The sequence below is a fragment of the Curcuma longa genome, chromosome 17 (assembly GCF_044706935.1).
Source record: "Curcuma longa cultivar G26 ecotype Majalengka, Jawa Barat chromosome 17, ITB_CL_G26_1.1, whole genome shotgun sequence".
NCBI lineage: Eukaryota > Viridiplantae > Streptophyta > Magnoliopsida > Zingiberales > Zingiberaceae > Curcuma > Curcuma longa.
The window spans coordinates 9,007,499-9,016,163 of record NC_133877.1 but is presented as its reverse complement, the minus strand read 5'-3'; positions in this window follow the sequence as shown (position 1 = coordinate 9,016,163).

The window sequence follows — 8,665 nt, the reverse complement described above, 5'->3', positions numbered from 1 at the left end:
AAGGAGAATTGGATTGGATGCGACAACAAGTGTTGGAAGCAAGGTTTGTAGGTATGGAATTCCAAAGCAAGGCTTCTTAACATTATAGAGGATGGAACCTTTTGGCACAAAGGTAAACTCCTATGAAGATAAGTGCATTTGTGCATAGGGGATGGAAGACTTATACTAAGGGACTCAAGTTTAAAAGTGGTCAAAGTCAATTTTATAATCGATTGAAACTATATTTCGATTAGCTGGTACTTGGGTTGACGAGATAGTTAATTGAGATTCAAAATTAAAATTTACAAAATATTTATATTTAGAGATCAACTAACTAATTAATTGTATGATGCCCAATCAATCGACTAGAGGTCCAAATCAGTGGACTAATAAAAAACATAGAAGCTGTTAGATTTGAGAGGTGTCCTAAGGCAATCGCCTTACGGTTATACTATTTATTAGATAAATAGCAATTCACTATTTGAGTGCACATTCCATATGTGTTTGATTGGATCTTAAACTCAAATACTGAATGTCCGCAATACGATTCATAGCGTAAGAGAATTTGTGATTGGATCACAACTAGTGAGCATCTCTACACGTGTAATTATGAATGTATTGGAATTATCCCTAGTCGAGGATTGATGAGTACGGACGTCATCGATTCTGTCGAGACTAGCACGTTTTGAACTCCTTGGTTAGCCAAGCAGCTGATCTCACTGCTGTCAACATTAGATGTTGAGAGTTAAACGTGGATGTTGGTTAAAGGTAACCAGTTCATTGGAGTGACCTGTCTTGAGACTTCATATGGTTCTATATATATGTCAAGACTTAAAGGTAACCAGTTCATTGGAGTGACCTGTCTTGAGACTTCATATGGTTCTATATATATGTCAATGAAGATCTCAATGCAGCTTAAGTGCGAGTTTCCTTTGACTTGCGGTATTCAAGTCACCTTGGTCATGGAGGCTTATACTTTGACATCTTAAGTAAGCATCTCCAAGGAGGTGTGGACCCGAGATGATTGGGTATAAGTCGAAGTGTCCGAAGGTGTTTGAATAGCCCACAGAGGATTCACCGCTCCTTGAAAAGGGAGACGTATACCTTGCGGCCGCTTGTCAGGATTGTTACTAAAAGTCTTTGGCCAAAGCATTACATGTTAAGAGTACGAGACTCTTGGACACATGTACAAGTAACTTGAATCCACAGGACAAGAAAGCAGCTTGGGCTAGGTGTGACGTAGTCAGCCTAGTGGGGACCGACACATAGACCATGTCCTGAACCAAGCGGGTATAAGACGGTGAAAGGAACGAGGCACGATTCAGTGTAGCTGCTGAAGGGTTTAGAAGATGTTCTGGAATCAATCGTTGATTTTTCGGTCAATTGGGGATCATGATATACTACTAGGTGTCACTCATGATCGTTCCGTAATTAATGGTTAATTACGGACGGCCAACATAACCGGGAACCTATTGGGTCACACGCACAACAAGTTCTCCGAAGGACTTAAAACGAGTTTGAGAATTGGATTCTCAGAATGAGAGAAATAAAGTCTGGTTGAACCAGACAATGGACAAAATGATGGAACTCGTCTTACGAAGACGAAACGAACGAAACTGATTTCGTTCAAATCAGAGACCGTTTGGTTAGTGAACCAAATGATTCGATTTTGAACCGAATTGAACCAACTTGGTTTGGTTCATGATGGAAGAGGTTTTGGCAAAACGGAAGAGATGAGTAGATTCGTCTTGTGAAGACGAATCGAACAAAACTGGTTTGGGTCAAATCGGAGTTCGTTTGGTTAGTGAACCAAGTGAACCAAAATTCTCCCCACCGCACACCTGGTTCAACCCTGGTTTTCTCCCTGCCGCACACCCCTTTCTTCCTCGCGATAAAAGCAGAGGGGAATAGGGTTCGCGTGTGGCTTGCGACGAAGCCGCCGATATCTTCTTCTTCTTCCCCTCCAACACGCCGGCGATCTCCTTCTCTGGACCGCCGCCGCCCGTCGTGCCGCTCTCGCGTTGATGATAGGCCACCGGAGAAGCAAAGGGAGGAGGCGCAGCCTGCCCGCGCTACTGATGGTCAATCCTCGCGGCCCGCTGTCACCGGAGAGGATCCCATCCTCTGTTGCTATCGCCAGAGAGGAGCCTGCCTCTTCCTTTTGTTTGCCGCCGTCGGCTACCTGAAAAGGACAGCAAGTCTCTGGAACTACTGTTCTTCCGGTGAAGAACACCTCTGCAACGACGCCCCTTCTTCACGGAGCCCGAGCCGGAGCCACTGTCAACTTCTTCCCGGAGCCGGAGTCGCTGTCAGGTTGTTCACAAAGCTTGCAGCCGGAGCTCTCTGGTTCACCGAAGAACTTTGCTGCTGGAGATCAGCCGCTGGGAGAAACTTGCAGCCGGAGCTCTCTGCCCCACAGGAGAACCTTGTTGCCAGAGACCAGTGGCTGGGAGAAGCTTGGTTGCCGGAGGATAGAGCTTGGTTGCCGGAGGACAAAGCTTGCCGCCGGAGAGTGGGTTTGCTGTCGGAAGGAGAAGGAAGAAGGTTGTAGGATTGTATTCGGATTTTACTGTATCGCTGCTGTTCAATAGTTGGGAATTATTTCTAATTATTGAATAGATTTTCAATCAATAAAATCCCGATCATTTAGATGATTGTTTGCCAACTTCGGAAGTTTTCGAAGCTTGTGGAGAATTTTCTATCAACATCGGAAAGGGTTCCGGTTATTTGTCTGTTATCGGAGGTCAACAGTTTGTTGGTGCAAGATGACAGCTGAACCAAGCCCGGGATCAACTCAGGTCAAACCCGAGTTAACTCGTTCCGATCGCCTCAGTGATCATTCCGATCGACTGGAGGTGTATAAATGCTACGGAAGCCCAGGTCTATCCAAATCCGCCACGTTAGATTGGAGTCGACCTGAAGAGTGGTTCTAGTCGACCGGAAGGCCAAATCATTGATTTTCTAGTTAATTGAGAATCATGATATACTACTAGGTGCCACTTACGATCGTTTCATAATTAATGGTTAATTACAGATGACTAACATAATCGGGAACCTATTGAGTCATACACACTGCAAGTTCTCCGAAGGACTTAAAATGAATTTGAGAATTGGATTCTTAGAATGAGAAAAATAAAGTCTGATTGAACCGAAAAAATGATGGAATTCATGTTATGAAGACGAAATGAACGAAATTGATTTCGTTCAAATCAGAGGTCGTTTGGTTAGTGAATCAAATAATTCGACTTTGAATCAAATTGAACCAACATGGCTTGGTTCATGATGGAAGAGGTTTTGATAAAATGGAAGAGATGAGGAGGTTCGTCTTATGAAGATAAATTGAACAAAACTGATTTGAATCAAATCAGAGTTCATTTGGTTAATGAACCAAATGAATCAAAACAAATCCAGTTTGCTACAATGCCGGTTTGGCTGAACTCGGTTCAGCCCAGTTTAGGGTTTTTTTTAGCTTTGATTTTTTTTTGTTTCTTTCAGCTGCCGTGAGAAAACAAAATAAGGAAAGAAAAAAACCCTAATTGTAATCAAACACTGTATCTCCTCAATAAAACAGGGAATCTTGATTTTCTCCTGTTTATGGTCTTCTTCCCATGTGCACTTCTTCCCATGCCGCAACGCTGATTATCGCCTGTCGGGTTTGCTCGTTGGCTGTCGAAGAAGCGATGGGAAGGAGGAAAACCCTAGCCCGCTGTGCGCCGTGTGCTCCTGTTCATCTTCTCCAAAGGGTACGACGCTACCCTGCATCGTCTCCACAATGCCGCCTGCGCACCCACGACGCTGCCCGCGCCTGCGACGCTGCCCGCGCCCGCAACGCTGCCCGCGCCCGCGACGCTGCCTACCTCCCGCGACGCCGCTGTTGGCCGTGATCACCTCTCCTGCCTGTTGCGATCTCAGCGACCTGTCTGACGCGATCGCCTCTTTGGTCGACCGCTACGACCTTCGAATGGTGGTGTGATCCTCTCCGTTCAATTCAATTCATATCGTCGGGTTGCTTTGAGTCGTCGGATACGGAATCGAATAGTAGGTCCTCTCTCGAATCACTTGTCTCCCCTTCAACTAGTATCGAAGTGGAGATATGATACGTGACTTATGAAAGTCATCTCGAGGAGATCTTGGTGTGGATATGAGTAGAAACAACCTTGCTCAAGGTTACTGGTTGATGCCATTTTCGCTTTGCATCATTCAAAAGATATAAAGTTGTTTATGTATTATTTATGATTATGTTTGTATGCATGCGTTTCCTTTGATGAGGTTTTGCGTAACTAGTGATAAAATTATTTATTAGCTTCTACTGCTATGTTTTATGAAACATAAAATTTTAAATTATGCATTTAGAAATTTAACAAATTTTGTTCAACTATGCTCCTCAATCTAGTTCGAAGGGGGTGTAGGATCAATGAGTGCGCTAGAAGGGGTGAATAGCACGTGTCACCTTTTCACTTTCTTTATTGAGAGATGGTAGTGGAAATAAGTAGAAAAATACTTTTCTTTTTACTTGATTTATATCCTGCGGTTGCTACTCCAAGGTCTGTAGTCGTTGACTACTTCCAATGGGTAGTTCACTAATGTCGTCATTCTAAAAAAAGGAGGTTTATCTTTTACAAAAGATAGGGACCGATAACAAGTTTATCGATCCTATTCAAAAGAAAGCACGAAAAGGTGAAAAACTAACACATAAAAAGTATCAACAAGGATTTAAAATTAGAGCATAATTGTAGAAGTAACATGTTGATGTTGTGTCAGAATTTTAGACCATAACATGAGTGTGAGGTGGTGAAAATTCTAGTTTTAAAGCTGTTGGTCAAAACCTCTTTTAAAAGTCATTTTGGGCACTTGGATCCCTTTTCGAGCACCCCTAGTTTGATCTGATCCAATTTACTATCATCACGATTTTATCCATCCTTAGGTGATAGGAACCCTTTCGGGCACATGGACTGCCGACATGTTGAGAGCTAGATGAATCATATTTCATTCGTATCTGATTGTGACTTATCCATCCCCGAGTGCTTAGATGTTGACGTGCATCGACCAACCAGAGTTTGCCAACTTATCTAGACTATATTTAGTCAATCTAGGCACCTGGAACCTTTCCAAGAGCTTGGAACCTTTCTAGGCGCCTAGAGTTCTATTTTGGGCCAATTTCAGACTCAATCCTTGCATCACAAAGTTAATATAACATGCATAATATGTTGGTGCAATGAGCACCAGATGATCGAACCTGAGTTTTGATAATGGTAAATGGTACAAGTTAAGTTTAAGAAGTGGACTAATGAGTTAATTAAGTCTGTAGGTAGCACAAGAAAGTCCTAATTGCTGCTAGGCAAAGGAAGTCCTGATCTGGAGGATTGGGCAAGGAAGACCTAGTATGAAGAACTGGGTAAGGAAGACCTGGTTTGGAGGACTAGGCAAGGAAGTCCTGATTTGGAGGATTGGGCAAGGAAGACCTGGTCAGGAGGACTAGGCAGAAAGTCTTGGTAGATCAGTGCACCAGACGAAAAAGTCTAAGTGAGTTTGGAAGATCGGGTGTCTAGCAGTGGAAGTCTTGGGGGCCAAAGATCAAGGCTTAGCAAAAGTTCAACGAGTCTGGAGACCCAGATTGACAAAAGGTAACTTCTCTAGAGTGGAGTAGGTGAGGACGCGTTCCCGATAAAGGGAACAGTAGGTGTCAGTCTGACGTAGGATTTTACTAAAAGCCTAAAGTCAAGACCAAGCAGTTTATCAAAACTATTTCCTTCTTGTTTATTTTGTTTTTAGACTACTTGTTATGCAGGAAAGGAGGGGCTAGAATTTTGTATTCTGGGGGCCCTTATTTGGATCCAAGCGACCGGATGGTCCATGTGTCCAAATGGTTCAGGCACCCGAAAGGGATTCAGGCGTCTGAACATCAGTCGAATGGGCCAGCAAGGTGGATGAGGTGGCAAAGTTCCAACAGTCGGGACACCTCAGCCTCCAGGCACTTGGATCTGGATAAGACGTTGTAGAATCAAAGTTGATCCGGCAATTTTCACGTCAGTATTTAGACACCCGAAAGGAATACAAGCACCGGAAAGATGCTAAGTTAGCATCGAAAGCGGATCAACGGAATGACATGGAAGCGCCCGGAAGGACTTCCAAGGGCCCGGATCAGCCTTTATAAGCAGTTGCGAGGGAAACCCTAAAATTAACTTCATATGCTTCTACGACGACCTCTTGCACGCAAATAGCCAATCCTGAACGTCGTTATAATGCTAAGGAGTTGTACCAACTTCTGTGCTACAGCTCTATTCCTGTAGTCAGTAAATTTATGTTTTCACTTGTGTACTTAATCTCTTAGGACAGTAATGATTTATCGTTCCTAACCCAATTTTGTAAAGTGAAAAACTCCTTTTCATAAGAAGGGAGGTTCATACTGAATTGTCTGTTGAAAATGATCATGGATCATGGGTCTTGGAGTAGCAGTCTATAGCTATAAACTAAGTAAACAAAAATGCCCTTATTTCTTACTTTCCGCTGTACTTTCTATTTTTGCATATTTCCATACTTTAATTTACGCACGAATTTATTAATGAGTGAAAAAGCGATAAAATGTTATTCACCCTCATCCAACGCTTTAACTCGATCCTACATAATATATATAGTAACAGTCTTACAACTGTCTAATCTTGACTTTTAAATTTTTAGTGAAATTATAAGTTAGATCGACTCCTATTGTTCCCTTCAAGGGAATACCTCGCTCACTCCTATCAAAAGAGTTTACCTAGTGCCAAACCTTGGTTCTCCAAACCTCGTTTGGACTTTTTTTAACGTTTGATCCTCGACCCCCAATCTTTAGTCTAACTTGATCTTGATCCTCCAGACTCCATCAAATCCCTTCACCTAGTGTCCTTGATCAGTTAAGACTTTCCCCCAATCCTTTTGATCAGGATTTCTTTGCTTAACTCTAGTTATGATTTGCTTCATCTAGCCTCCAATTAGAACTTAGCTTGACCTAACTTCTAATTAGGACTTTTTTGATTATGCTACCTGCACACTTGCTATTATCAAAATCAAGTTCAATTATTTCATTCTCCTTGCATCAACAGGGGCTCATAATACACATCGAAATAACTTTGAGCAATGTTAGTAATCCGAACTGCATGCGGTTGCTAGCCACGTTGACAAGCCTGCAGGGTGTTTGACAACTTGAGTGTCTCGATCCGACAACTCTATAGTCCATTGGCTTGAGTACCTCCTCTCATCTCTCTCGATTACTCAAGGGACTTAGCCACTCGAGTCCCCTATATAACTTGACAACTCAACCCCTTTAAGTTAAGGAGGCCAGTTGGTATCTCTGTGCGATGCAACAATGGAGTTCGTTAAGATGGCTCAAACTCATTTGCCTAAGTCGAGTAGTTACCCTAATAGTTTTGGCGTTTACCAAACGATGACCCCCATGTCTTGGTCTATAGCTTATAATGCTTGAGCAATTGATGTCTAAACTACACATAGAGGTGTGCCATCTCAGAGAAACGATTACAAATTTAGGGGGATCAAGGGCATAAACTTTGCAAGTACATCCCTCATAAAGATCGAACTATGTGAACTGGTCTAGAGAGAGATTTTCACACATTTTCTCCTTCTTTACTTCTAAGCATCTTTATCGACCTAAGCATTGAGAGGCTTTGTTGAACAACTTCGACATCCTCTTACTTGTGTTAATTCACGTAGAAAAGTTACTTTCAGCAATGAGCATTGATTGACATGCCACTCATCTCAAAGAAGGTCGCCTCCTCACCAACATTCCACGAGGAGACAGATTCCAAGCATAACAATAGAAGCTGAGCATTATCAAACTCAAGAGAATCTAAGGAATGGTGCAACTTTGGAGTGAACCTGATATGATATGGTTAAGTCCATTAATAATATTTGTCTAAAACTTAAACTCACTTATATTTTCAAGTGTCATTAATAACTTTTAGTAAAAATCATTGATGAACTTAAAAAAAAAAATTAAATTTAAAAATAAGAATATAAATAAATTCAATAGACTATAAGTGTGGAACGGCGTAAATTTAAAATAAATTTAAATTCTTTATTGTTGGATGGATTTAAAAGGTTTAAAATTTAAAAAATAGATAGATTTATAGGTTATTAAGAGTGTAATAATATCAATTTAATATAAAATTCTATTAATAACTTTTATTGAATAAAAAGTATTTGATAAAATAATTAAATTATTATATTTTAGTTTAGTTCAATTTAAGTAATAAAAAATTATTATTATTATTAATTTAAGTTATAATGAAAGGTATTTTTTAAAAAATTATGTTGTTTGATAAATGTAAAATATATGTTTGATTTGGATTTAGTTGACATCATATATTAATTTTATAATTTTTTTTATAGAATATTAGAATAAATCAATCGGATACTTAAATATTTAGGGTTTGTTAAATGTAAAATATATGTTTGTTAGATGTATGTCTGCAAAATTGATTAGGGTTTAAATATTTAATTTGAAATCTAAGTGCGTGATAGCTGAGTTGGTTATAACAAAATAGACGGTTTAAATTTTGACGAAGTCGAATAATATTTTTTTTATCATTTTTTGATTTATTTTTTTTATAAGGGAGTGATCCATGACGAATTTTATTTATTTTATTATTAAAAAAATACAATAAAACATCCAAATTGAGGGATAAAAGTGCGC